Source organism: Pelophylax lessonae, assembly GCF_965119305.1.
Source record: "Pelophylax lessonae genome assembly, chromosome: 1".
Lineage (NCBI taxonomy): Eukaryota > Metazoa > Chordata > Amphibia > Anura > Ranidae > Pelophylax > Pelophylax lessonae.
In genome coordinates, this window is record NC_138768.1 from 471,047,903 (window position 1) to 471,060,372 (window position 12,470).

Genomic DNA, 12,470 nt, shown 5'->3' on the forward strand with positions numbered 1-12,470 from the left:
GCCTAGTCTGTGTCTGTACGTGTGAGATAGATACACCTTTTGATATCATATTTTCTATTCCGCTATTCAATCTACACCCTTGGGGTAAAAAGAATTAAATTGCGGGATAGTCTGTATCGGTACGTGTGAGATACACCTTTCCAATTTTTTGGGGCGCATCTCATACCGCCGTAACTCATCTTACACCGCCAAGGATTGCAGGGTGCTTCAGTTTTCCTCCTGCCTGTTCCGAACTCCTCCTACTCCTCATCCTGCCTTTAGGGTACAAAAAATAGTAATCAGGGCCTAGTCTGGGTCTGTACGTGTGAGATAGATACACCTTTTGATATCATATTTTCTATTCCGCTATTCAATCTACACCCTTGGGGTAAAAACAATTAAATTGCGGGATAGTCTATATCGGTACGTGTGAGATACACCTTCCAAATTTATGGGGCGCATCTTCCACCGCTGAGGATTGCAGGGTGCTTCAGTTTGCCTCCTGTTCGGACCTCCTCCTACTCCTCATCCTCATCCTGCCTTTAGGGTACAAAAAATTGTAATCGGGGCCTAGTCTGTGTTTGTACGTGTGAGATACACCTTTTTATATCCTTTTTTATATTCCGCTATTCAATATACACCCTTTTAGGGTGAAAAAAATTAAATTTGCGTCATACTTTGCATATTTGACTGTGAGATACACCAGTTGTATTTGTATACTGTTTTTCTATTCCGCTATTTAATAAACACCCTTTTGGGGTAAAATAAATTAAATTGCGGCATAGTTTGCATATTTGTGAGATACACCCGTGCGATACTGTTGTTGATTTGTTCCGCTATTCAATAAACACCTTTCTAGGGCAAGATCATAAATTACAGAAATATGAGGAGACCGTCAAATAGGGGCCATGGCCTGGGTCGTGGTGCTGCTGGTAGAGCTCCTGTTGCAAGGAGAGGACGTGGTCGATCTGTGCCAGCTACACGCACAAGTGAAACACCTTCCTCAAATGTGAGTAGGCGACAGAACCTGCAGCAGTATTTGGTAGGGCATCATGCGCCTCTAGAAGTGATGAGGCCAGAACAAGTAGAGGCGATAGTAGATTGGTTTGCTGCTGACAGTGCCTCCAATTCCTTCACATTGTCTCCCACCCAGTCTACTGCAGAAAGGTCAGAGTTGGCACCTGCAGCCAATGTCCAACCGTCTTTCACCTCACCCCCTTGAAAATCAGGCAAGCAGTCTGAGCCCCAAGTCATGCAGTAGTCTCTTCTTCTTTTTGATGACTCTGTCAGCAGGGTTTCCCAGGGCCATCCACCTAGCCCTGCCCCAGAAGTGGAAGAGATTGAGTGCAGCGATGCCCAACCACTTATTTCTCAAGATGAGTACATGGAAGGACCATCGCAGCATGTCTCCGATGATGACGAAACGCAGGTGCCAACTGCTGCGGCACTCAGAATTGTGGAGACCGACAAGGAGGGCAGGGGTGAAGACTGGGTGTAAGATGATGTGGAGGACGATGAGGTCCTTGACCCCACATGGAATGAAGGTCATGCAGGTGACCTGAGTAGTTTGGAGGAAGAGGCGGTGGTCGCACAGAGCCACCAGCACAGCAGAAGAGGGAGCAGGGTGCAGAAGCGGAGCGGCCATGCCCTAGACACTACGCCTGCTACCGCCCAACACAGCAAGGGATCGAGCGCACCAAAGCCAGCTCAAAGGAGTTCTCTAGCGTGGAAGTTCTTCAGAAAATGTGCTGATGACAGGACACGAGTGGTTTGCACCCTGTGCAATCAGAGCCTGAAGCGAGGCATAAACCTTCTCAACCTGAGCACAACCTGCATGATCAGGCATCTAAGTGCAAAGCACGAGCTGCAGTGGAGTAGACACCTTCAAAACCAAGAAAGGTCTCTGGCTCCTCCTGCTTCCTCTTCTGCTGCAGTCTCAGCCTCTTCATCCACCTCTGTAGTGATACCGGCACCTGCCACCCCGCAAACAGACGATCTGTCAGCAACACCCCCACCTGGGTCACCAACCATCTCCACAATGTCCCGTGGAAGCGTTCAGCTTTCCATCTCCCAAACACTTGAGAGGAAGAGGAAGTACCCCCCTACCCACCCGCGATCCCTGGCCCTGAATGCCAGCATTTCAAAATTCTTGGCCTTTGAAAGGCTGTCATTCCGTCTGGTGGAGACGCACAGTTTTAAAAGCCTTATGTCGGTGGCTGTCCCACAGTACGTCGTGCCCAGCCGCCACTACTTTTCCAGGCAAGCCATCCCTTCCCTGCACAACCAAGTGGGGGAAAAAATCAGGTGTGCACTGCGCAACGCCATCTGTGCCAAGGTCCACCTAACTACCGATACGTGGACCAGTAAGCACGTTCAGGGGCGTTATATCTCCCTAATGGAACACTGGGTAAATGCAGTGGCGGATGGGCCTGAGGCGGATAGCAATTTGGCGCATGTCCTTCCATCACCGAGGATTGCAGGGCGCTTCAGTTTGCCTCCTGTTCCTAACTCCTCCTACTCCGCTTTCTCATCCTCTACCGCCTCCTCATCCGGTCAGCGTAACACCTTCACCACCAACTTCAGCACAGCCAGGGGTAAACGACAGCAGGCAGTTTTAAAACTTACCTGTTTGGGGGAAAAACCACACACCGCGCAGGAGTTGTGGAGGAGCATGGAACAGCAGGCAAATGAGTGGTTGCTGCCAGCGAGCCTCAAGCCCGGCCTGGTGGTGTGCGATAACGGGCGAAATCTCATAGCAGCTCTGGGCCTAGCCGGTTTGACGCACATCCCTTGCCTGGCGCATGTGCTGAATTTGATGGTGCAGAGGTTCCTTAAAAATTACCCCGATATGTCAGAGCTGCTGCAGAAAGTGCAGGCCGTCTGTGCGCACTTTCGGGGGTTCTCACCCTGCTGCTGCTCTCCTGTCAGTGCTGCAGCGTAACTTCGGCCTTCCTGCTCACCGCCTCATATGTGACGTGCCCACAAGGTGGAACTCCACCTTGCACATGCTGGAAAGACTGTGCGAGAAGCAGCAGGCCATAGTTGAGTTTCAGCTGCAGCACGCACGTGTGAGTTGCTCTGCGGAACAGCACCACTTCACCACCAATAACTGGGCCTCCATGCGAGACCTGTGTGCCTTGTTGTGCTGTTTTGAGTACTCCACCAACATGGCCAGTGCCGATGACGCCATTGTCAGCTTAACTATCCCACTTCTATGCCTCCTTCAAAAAACGATTTGCGCAATGATGGAAGAGGATGTGGCACAGGATGAGGAGGAGGATGAAGAGGTAACATTTCCAAGGCTTTCAGGGCAGTCATTCGCAAGTGGCTCAGAGGGTGGGTTCCTGCACCCACAAACGCCAGGGACACAATTGTCCAGCAGGGGCACAGTTCTGGAGGATGAGGAGGATGAGGAGGAGGAGATGGAGGAGGAGATGGAACCATGTTCACAGCAGGGTGGCACCCAGGCCAGCTCATGGCCATCACTGGTGCGTGGCTGGGGGGATACAGAGGACACAGACGATACACCTCCCATAGAGGACAGCCTTTTGTTGCCTCTGGGCAGCCTGGCACACATGAGCAATTACATGCTGCAGTGTCTCCACAACGACCGCCGAGTTGCCCACATTCTAACTTGTGCTGATTACTGGGTGGCCACGCTGCTGGATCCCCGTTACAAGGACAACGTACCGTCCTTAATTCACTCACTGGAGCGCGATCGCAAGATGCGCGAGTACAAGTGCACGCTGGTAGACGCGATGCTGCTGGCATTCCCACCTGACAGCGGGGCCACAGTGGAAGCACAAGGCCAAGGCAGAGAAGGAGGAGGAGGAAGAGGTCGCCAACGCAACCAGGACACCGCCAGCACCTCAGAAGGCAGGGTTAGCATGGCCAAAATGTGGAAAAGCTTTGTCAGCACGCCACAACAAACAGCAGCACCAGCAGCTCATATGGAACGTCTTAGCAGGAGGCAGCATTTCACCAACATGGTGGAGCAGTATGTGTGCACACGCCTACATGTAGTGAATGACGGGTCTGCCCCCTTCAACTTCTGGGTCTCCAAATTGGGCATATGGCCTGAGCTTGCCCTTTACGCCTTGGAGGTGCTGGCGTGCCCTGCAGCCAGTGTATTATCTGAACGTGTATTTAGCAGGGCTGGGGGCGTTATCACAGACAAGCGCAGCGGCCTGTCCAGAGACAATATGGAAAAGCTCACGTTCATTAAAATTAGAGAAGATAAATTCGAATTCTGTGTTTTAAACCTGGGATCTTGCCAACATCCCTGATAAATATGGAACAACAATAACCCCTGAGGATTGGGACTTTCAACGGCAAGAATCAGGACTTGAGTATGAAAAAATATAAATTTTATTCTACATATAATAAAGATAAATTATACATAATCACATATCAAGTATATAATAAAAACAAGGTCATAGATACGTCTTGGAACCAGAAGGGTCTGAGGTGTCTGGATCGGACTAGACGCGTTTCGGTCCAAATGCCTTTCTCAATGGTCCACAAAACACCAGAGCTCAGACTAGGAGCATAAAAGGTAACAATGAGTATAATACAAAAAATGGGTATAAGGTTAGATTCAACATGTATTAAACAATGTTAAGAGTGATAATACACAAAATTCATTATACATAGTGTTTGTCGTATTTAGATGTAACAAAGAGGGGGGGCAAAAAATGCCTCTATAATTACGTACCAGATATGTAGGACCTCTGTGAAATCCAGGACGTGAGACCAAAAAGATGGGCCTTAGTGGATGAGAAAAAGGCCTTCAATTGACTGTGGCCGCAAATAGTATATGCTAATCAAATTAGGTCTATACAGGATAGACTAAAGCAATATGTTAATATTTGTATGGGTTTCCAGGGGAGATTTCAATATTTGTAAGCCAAATACACAGTGGTATGGCAAATGACAGTGAGAAAAGAGCTCCACGGACAGAAAATCCCACGAGGATCTCCAAAATGAGGTCAGAAACGCACAGGTCATCTAGGAAGTTATGAAAAGAAATAAAAGAAAAATTCAATGAAGTCTGTCTATATGAAAAATAAAAGGGAAAATGGGACAGAATATTGTGGGTACAGAATACCTGTAAAATAGTAGTAGGATAGGTATGTCCCCCAATGGATTTATGATGCTGGGACGTGTCCAGCCATGCATCCCTGTTGACATGGAATATGTCAAGCCTGAAATCATGAGGGATATCAAAGGGTAAATAGGTAAGGAGTAAGTACAATGGAATGGAATAGATAAGGAGTAAATGCGATAGGATGAAATGAAAGTTACTGGATGGGAGAAAAAGTTGTGCTAATAGGAGTATCACAGGGTGTACAGGTATCGGAATGAAAGTTAGCCAGAGTTCAATGGCGGAGAGCAGATATCCTAGGAAGGATAGAGATGGCTGAATAGAAGGAAAAGAGTCCCAGTGAAAGTTTCAAAAGGTGCCCAAATGCCAAGAATAAGTATTGGTAAAGGTATAGTAGTAAAAGCGGGTCCTATGAGCAATTTTCGAAGATCCAGAGAGGAAATAACTTACCTGTATAGGTCTGTGCATAAGAGTAATGGCGGCGCGCTCTGAATCGAGCGCGGTCCGCCATTAAGTACGCCGGCGCATGCGCCGGAGCCTCCGTCCAAACTCCTCCCAGGACGAGTGCGGACCAATAGAGGTCCCCCGTGTCTGGAGCGCACCGACGCCGCCCACACAGGGTTGGCCGCGGCGTGCGTTCCGGGCACGCCGACGCGCAATATCCGGGTCTGAATTCCCGCCTATGGCGGGATCAGGTGACCGGTGACGGGGCAGAAGAACGCCCCCATGTGCGCCGGGGGGAGAATCTGTGCGGGGAGCATGTAATGTCACTGACACTAAGCTGCAAATAAGGGGACAAAGCCAAGACTGTAGACATATAAACAAGGCAAACTCTATGTTTACATAGAAATACAAAAATGAAAAGACGGATATCAATTACTAATGGGTATTTGTGATAACATTCAATAGGGACAGGAGCAAAAAATCACTCAGGAAAGATGTATTGAATGGCCATATGTTTACATGAAAAAAGGGGCAAATGTACAAGAGGGATTTGGATTAATATTAAATACTTTGAAATAGCCCTCAAATGAAAAATCAGAGCAAAAAAGCTACTGCAAAGAGGGTATATTGAATAACCACCAGGTGGTGCTTGTATATTGAGTGATGTGGAAAATTTGATTTGTTCTATATATATGAATGGGAAGGAAAAAAGAGAACCTGTCAACATATGTTATGAGTATTGACTTTTGGTAATTTTAGGATGAAACAGATATTGCACAGAGGAGCATTATCGCGTAGTGTTGTCATTTAACCACAGATAACTTATGGATCCCATCCCCCTGATGAAAACCCTTCCAGGAAGGGCTTGAAACTAATGTTTTCGTTGAGTCCTGGGGGGATAGTAGCTCTAAGGTTGTGGATCCATCTGGATTCCCTCTGTAAAAGGGTTTTGTCCCAATCTCCTCCTCTGCTGCTGGGGTGTATACGGTCAAGGATGACAAAAGAGCAGCGTGGGAAAATACCGCTGTGTGTGGTCAGAACATGTCTCCCAAGAGGGAGATCAGGATTGCGTTGGCGCATACATGTAATGTGTCGTTGAGCTCGTTTGTGAAATTCATTTTTTGTCTTCCCGACATAAAAGCACCCACAGCAGCAGAGGAGGAGATAGACCACTCCTATCGTTTGACAATTGGAAAAATGTAGAGGTCTATATGGGGAACCATTAGGTAAGATTATATTGGGGTCTGTACAGATGTATTGGCATATATTACACCCTCCGCACTTAAAAGTTCCTAGGCGTTTACATGGATCTTGGCGAAATTCACCTGTGTATTCACTTTTTACTAGCTTGTCCTTGAGTGAACGGGTCTTGCGATAAGTTATCGCCGGTTGGTCAGTAACAAAGGGATTAAGGTGTGGATCACATGTGAGTAAGTGCCAGTATTTGTTAAGGACATTATAGACTCTGTCATATTGTTTCGTGTACGAGGTTATAATACGTGCCTGATGTTGAATCTGATTGTTATCACGTGAAGTTTTGATCGATTTTTTGAATATAAGGTCTTGTCGTTGTTGTGATTTGGCCCTGCGATAGGCCTTTTTGAGGCAAGTTTGTGTGTAGCCTCTAGAGGTCAATCTTTTTCTAAGTTTATCTGCTTCCAACTTGAAAATGTGGTCTTCAGAGCAATTGCGTCTAAGTCGCAAATATTGCCCGTAGGGGATAGACTTTATTAGAGGAGCTGGATGAGCACTAGTTGCGTAGAGTACTGTATTGGCGGCGGTAGGTTTTCTAAATAGTGTGGTAGTAATGTTTCCTAATTGATTTTTATTGATTGTGATGTCCAGAAAGTCAATGGAATTGCTATTGTAACTGAGGGTGAATGAGAGGTTAAAGTTGTTTCTGTTCATAGAATGAACACAGTCTAGAAGTGATTCCTCATTGCCTGTCCAGACAATGAGTACATCGTCAATGTACCTATGCCAAGCCAATATGTGCTGAGTGTATTTCGAATGTTGTTCCTCGGAGAGGAAAGAGCGTTCCCATTCCCCCAGGTACAGGTTGGCGTACGATGGGGCACAACATGTCCCCATCGCAACGCCCTGTACCTGGAGGAAATGGGAACCATCAAAAGAGAATACATTACGAGTAAGAATGTATTCAAGTGATTGTAGAATAAATTTTTGTGTGGCTGGGGAATCTGAGTTGGATTGTGTGAGGGCATGTGCGACCGTGCGGATACCCCGCTGGTGGGGGATGGAGCTGTATAGTGCTTCAACATCTATGGCCACCAGCAGGGCATCCGCAGGGATCGACATGCCCTCCAACAATTGAAGGAGGTGTATGGTATCCTTAACAAAGGAAGGAAGAGTTTGCACGAATGGATACAACTTGCTGTCCACATATCTACTTAAGTTTTCTGATATACTACCCCTACCCGAGACGATGGGTCGTCCAGGCGGGTCGTTTTTATTTTTGTGGACTTTAGGCAAACTATAAAAGGTAGGAATAGTAGGGAATTTGATTCTCAAATAATCCCAAGTGGTTTTATCTATGCAACCCGTTAAGTAACCATTGTCCACCAAGGCATAGAATTCTGCAAAGTACTTATCAATGGTTGTTCTGGATATTTTGTGATACCAGGTTGAGTTATTGAGAATTTTCCAGCACATATTGGCGTATTGTTGGTTATGCATAACGACTATGTTGCCCCCCTTGTCGGAGGGCTTGATAGTCAATTGTGATTGTTTGGTGAGAGCAGTAAGTGCCTGGTTTTCTTCTAGACTGAGATTAGATGCTGGAGTCTGAGGAGAAAGTTTGATTTTCTCAATATCTTGGGATACCAACATGACAAAAGCTGCCAGATTGGTATTACTATTTAGAGCAGGAAATTTGTCCGATTTTTTTTGAAAGCGGTTTGTTGCACCAGATTGAGGATGTTCGTTTAATAACGAGTCCAAATCGATCCTGTCTATTAGATCTAAACCGTCTTGTTCCTCTAGTAAGGCAATTAGTGTATCTAAGGCTTCCGTTTCTAATTTTTTGGTTTTGGGTTGCAGTAGTTTGGGGTTATGTTTCTGAGCGTGTTGACTTTGTAAAAGAATTTTTCGAGCAAATAGATTTAAGTCTTTTTTGAAAGTGAATTTGTCTATATCAGTGGTGGGACAAAAAGTAAGGCCTTTCCGCAGTAAAGATATTTGGGCTGGTGACAAAGTGTAATCTGAAAGATTAATGATGTCACTGTCATCACTCGAAGAGGTTAAGTTTCATGAGTGATCTTCAAAGTCCGTGTTATCTGCAGCCATGGCATGCGTGGTATCTGTAATTGCTATGTGTTTGGTTTCTAATGTGTTTTTGACCGGTAAGTTCATGTGAACTAAACGTCGTGTATCTGATGGGAGTGGGGGCCCTGAGGGAGTTGGGGGGCGTTTACTTGCATTTGTGTTGTCATCTTGGGCAAAGGATCTTTTTGTTTTCACTTGTTTGCCCCTATTAAGGGTGGGTAGTGAAGATGAAGACAGTGAAGAGTTTATGGATGAACTCGAGCCTAAATTATGATCGGCTCTAGTTAAATCACGTCTTTTAGGGCGAGGTTGTGTTTGTCGTTGATGCCATTTGTAGGCCTTTTTGTCACGGAAGGCTATTCTGTCCCTACAGAGTTTTTGCTCCTTTTTGTTAATGTTAAGTTTGATGTTTTTATCTAATTGGTTTTTTATGTTGTTTTCCAAATTAGTAAATTTTGGGGTGTCCAAATGTGTCTCTAATTGTTCATAGAGTTTCTCGATGGTCAGGTCTAATCTCTTTATTCTCTTATGGTATTCTTCAATGAGGAGGCACATCATGTTCTTTGAACATAATTGTAGATTTGCCTCCCATTTGGATTTGAAGATTTCATCGAGATCCTCAATAGTTGGAAAGATTTGGACTCGTAGGCCTAGGGGATTAAGGTTTTCTCTATTATATGTTAAATTGTCAATATGGAGGTATAGATTGGTTTTCTTTTCTACCGCTTTTTTTAATTCAAAAATTAAGGATTCAATTTTAGTGTCCTGAGCTTCTTTTTTGCTGTGTTCTCTATAGGATGAGAGAAGATTATCAAAACCTGTACCCCTAAACATGATGCCTATCAAGGGATTTATTTGTATAGATTGAAAAAATGGAATGGATAGAAATGCTCTAAACCAAGTGTTAAAATTCTGTCACCTATAAGCTTGGACTATTGAGAAATAGAGCAACTGTTGGTTATAGTGGACTAAGTGGCATGAAGTGAATGAAAAGGGTTGCTTTGTTTAAACTGTCTGTCTATTGTCGTCCTTAAAGGCAGTACAATATATGTAGAAGGTAAAAGGAAGGGTTGTGTATTGATCTCAAACAGATCTCAAGAATAGTAGAACAGTAATGGGAAGGGAAGTGAAAGCTGTTTTTCTTCACGTCACCCTAATAGACCCTAGGTCCTGGGGGTCCCCTGGCTCTGAAACAGAGCTAAGGGGGCCAACCAGGGCCCTGGGTACTTCGGGTAAACGAGCACACAATAAGGTAACCTTATTTAAATAGTACCTAGTATTTCATTAAAATAGTAACTCAAATAGTAGCACTAAAAGATTATCTTTTTGTGCATATGAAAATGATAGTCAAGTATAGAAAACACAGAATGCGATTGGGACGGGGAAGTGGGTGTTTGCCACCCTAAATAATTAGAGAAGATAAATTCGAATTCTGTGTTTTAAACCTGGGATCTTGCCAACATCCCTGATAAATATGGAACAACAATAACCCCTGAGGATTGGGACTTTCAACGGCAAGAATCAGGACTTGAGTATGAAAAAATATAAATTTTATTCTACATATAATAAAGATAAATTATACATAATCACATATCAAGTATATAATAAAAACAAGGTCATAGATACGTCTTGGAACCAGAAGGGTCTGAGGTGTCTGGATCGGACTAGACGCGTTTCGGTCCAAATGCCTTTCTCAATGGTCCACAAAACACCAGAGCTCAGACTAGGAGCATAAAAGGTAACAATGAGTATAATACAAAAAATGGGTATAAGGTTAGATTCAACATGTATTAAACAATGTTAAGAGTGATAATACACAAAATTCATTATACATAGTGTTTGTCGTATTTAGATGTAACAAAGAGGGGGGGCAAAAAATGCCTCTATAATTACGTACCAGAGAATTTCACAAACGAGCTCAACGACACATTACATGTATGCGCCAACGCAATCCTGATCTCCCTCTTGGGAGACATGTTCTGACCACACACAGCGGTATTTTCCCACGCTGCTCTTTTGTCATCCTTGACCGTATACACCCCAGCAGCAGAGGAGGAGATTGGGACAAAACCCTTTTACAGAGGGAATCCAGATGGATCCACAACCTTAGAGCTACTATCCCCCCAGGACTCAACGAAAACATTAGTTTCAAGCCCTTCCTGGAAGGGTTTTCATCAGGGGGATGGGATCCATAAGTTATCTGTGGTTAAATGACAACACTACGCGATAATGCTCCTCTGTGCAATATCTGTTTCATCCTAAAATTACCAAAAGTCAATACTCATAACATATGTTGACAGGTTCTCTTTTTTCCTTCCCATTCATATATATAGAACAAATCAAATTTTCCACATCACTCAATATACAAGCACCACCTGGTGGTTATTCAATATACCCTCTTTGCAGTAGCTTTTTTGCTCTGATTTTTCATTTGAGGGCTATTTCAAAGTATTTAATATTAATCCAAATCCCTCTTGTACATTTGCCCCTTTTTTCATGTAAACATATGGCCATTCAATACATCTTTCCTGAGTGATTTTTTGCTCCTGTCCCTATTGAATGTTATCACAAATACCCATTAGTAATTGATATCCGTCTTTTCATTTTTGTATTTCTATGTAAACATAGAGTTTGCCTTGTTTATATGTCTACAGTCTTGGCTTTGTCCCCTTATTTGCAGCTTAGTGTCAGTGACATTACATGCTCCCCGCACAGATTCTCCCCCCGGCGCACATGGGGGCGTTCTTCTGCCCCGTCACCGGTCACCTGATCCCGCCATAGGCGGGAATTCAGACCCGGATATTGCGCGTCGGCGTGCCCGGAACGCACGCCGCGGCCAACCCTGTGTGGGCGGCGTCGGTGCGCTCCAGACACGGGGGACCTCTATTGGTCCGCACTCGTCCTGGGAGGAGTTTGGACGGAGGCTCCGGCGCATGCGCCGGCGTACTTAATGGCGGACCGCGCTCGATTCAGAGCGCGCCGCCATTACTCTTATGCACAGACCTATACAGGTAAGTTATTTCCTCTCTGGATCTTCGAAAATTGCTCATAGGACCCGCTTTTACTACTATACCTTTACCAATACTTATTCTTGGCATTTGGGCACCTTTTGAAACTTTCACTGGGACTCTTTTCCTTCTATTCAGCCATCTCTATCCTTCCTAGGATATCTGCTCTCCGCCATTGAACTCTGGCTAACTTTCATTCCGATACCTGTACACCCTGTGATACTCCTATTAGCACAACTTTTTCTCCCATCCAGTAACTTTCATTTCATCCTATCGCATTTACTCCTTATCTATTCCATTCCATTGTACTTACTCCTTACCTATTTACCCTTTGATATCCCTCATGATTTCAGGCTTGACATATTCCATGTCAACAGGGATGCATGGCTGGACACGTCCCAGCATCATAAATCCATTGGGGGACATACCTATCCTACTACTATTTTACAGGTATTCTGTACCCACAATATTCTGTCCCATTTTCCCTTTTATTTTTCATATAGACAGACTTCATTGAATTTTTCTTTTATTTCTTTTCATAACTTCCTAGATGACCTGTGCGTTTCTGACCTCATTTTGGAGATCCTCGTGGGATTTTCTGTCCGTGGAGCTCTTTTCTCACTGTCATTTGCCATACCACTGTGTATTTGGCT